Source organism: Mus pahari, unplaced genomic scaffold (assembly GCF_900095145.1).
Source record: "Mus pahari unplaced genomic scaffold, PAHARI_EIJ_v1.1 scaffold_7222_1, whole genome shotgun sequence".
Taxonomy (NCBI): Eukaryota; Metazoa; Chordata; class Mammalia; order Rodentia; family Muridae; genus Mus; species Mus pahari.
In genome coordinates, this window is record NW_018393252.1 from 36,768 (window position 1) to 38,620 (window position 1,853).

General features: G+C 35.1%; 1 pseudogene; it reads left to right on the forward strand.

Annotated features, from left to right (window-relative positions):
* Positions 1–1,412, forward strand: part of LOC110315435 — a 15,754-nt pseudogene extending 14,342 nt beyond the window's left edge.
* The last annotated feature ends 441 nt before the right edge of the window (positions 1,413–1,853 follow it).

Consider the following 1,853-nt stretch of genomic DNA (forward strand, 5'->3'; position numbering starts at 1 on the left):
AAGTAGTCTTCAAAATCATAAAAGAATACATACTGGAGAGAAACCTTATGAATGTAATCAATGTGGTAAAGCCTTTGCATATCATAATTATCTTCAAATACATAAAAGAAAACATACTGGAGAGAAACCCTATAAATGTAATCAATGTGGTAAAGCCTTTGCATGTCACAATGGTCTTCAAAACCATAAAAGAACACATACTGGAGAAAGACCCTATGAATGTAATCAATGTGGTAAATCCTACTCAAATCCACGTAATCTCAGAATACATAAAAGAACACATACTGGAGAGAGACCCTATGAATGTAATCAATGTGGTAAAGCTTTTGCATATCGTGGTTATCTTCAAATCCATAAAAGAATACATACTGGAGAGAAACCTTATGAATGTAATCAATGTGGTAAATCCTTTGCATGCCACAGCAATCTTCAAAACCATAAAAGAACACATACTGGAGAAAAGCCTTATGCGTGTAACCAATGTGGTAAAGCTTTTGCATGTCACAATAGTCTTCAAAACCATAAAAGAACACATACTGGTGAGAAACCCTATGAATGTGATCAGTGTGGTAAAGCCTTTGCATATCATAATTATCTTCAAATACATAAAAGAAAACATACCGGAGAGAAACCCTATAAATGTAATCAGTGTAGTAAAGCTTTTACATGTCATAGTAGTCTTCAAAAACATAAAAGAATGCATACTGGAGAGAAACCCTATGAATGTAGTCAATGTGGTAAAGCCTTTTCACAACCACATAATCTCCGAATACATAAAAGAAAGCATACTGGAGAGAAACCTTAGAAACAGAACGAGTGTGATAAAGCCTTTTCACAATATCAGAGTTTCCAAACACATGAAAGAACACATACCAGAGAGAAACCTTATGAATGTAATCAGTGTGGTAAATCCCTTTCATGTTCAACTTCAAAGGTAGGAAATAATTCATACTGAAGAGAGACCTTACAAATGTAATCAATGTAAAACCTTTGCATTTCACGATTATCTCCAAAGATATAAAAGAACACATACTGGAGGAAAAACACTATGAATTTAATCCATATGGTAAAGTCATATTTCAGGCCAGTAGTCTCTGAATTCATAGACGAATATACACTGGAGAGAAACCTTATGAATGTCATCATTGAGGTAAAGCCTTTTCATAACCAAGTAACCTCCAAATATATAAAAACACATATGGAGAGCAACCATATGTATGTAACCAATGTGGTAAAGCCTTTGCAAGTCACAGTGATCTTCAAAGGTGGTGGTTTGAATATGCTTGGCCAATGGGAAAATGGTACTGTTAGGAGATATGACCTTATTTGAGGAATTGTGTTACTGTAGGGATGGGCTTTTTGGCTCTTCCAGCACTGGACACTGCCATGCTTCCCTCCTTGATAATAATGGACTGAACCTTTGAATCTGTAAGGCATCCCCAATTAAATGTTGTCTTTTGTAAGAGTTGCCTTGGTTGTGGTATCTTTTCATAGCAATAAAACCCCAATTCAGACTAAAAGCATGTCAAATCACACTGGAGAGAAGCCCTGTGAATGTATTGAATATGATGAAACCTTTGCACATTTCTGTAGTTCTCATTATAATGAAAGAAACCTTATGAATGGAAGAATGTTGTTAAGCCTTTGCCCTTCACATTTATCTCCAAATACTGAAAAGAATACATACTGGAGAGAAACCTTATATATGTGCTCAATAAGGTTTGTGTTATAAAGTCTACTTGATCCAACATACCTCAAAATGCCAGACTAATGCAAATGACAAGTATTTTATTATAATCAAGCCTTTAGGATTAAAGGGTTAGAGCTACTGATCTATATCAGGCCTCAGAGCT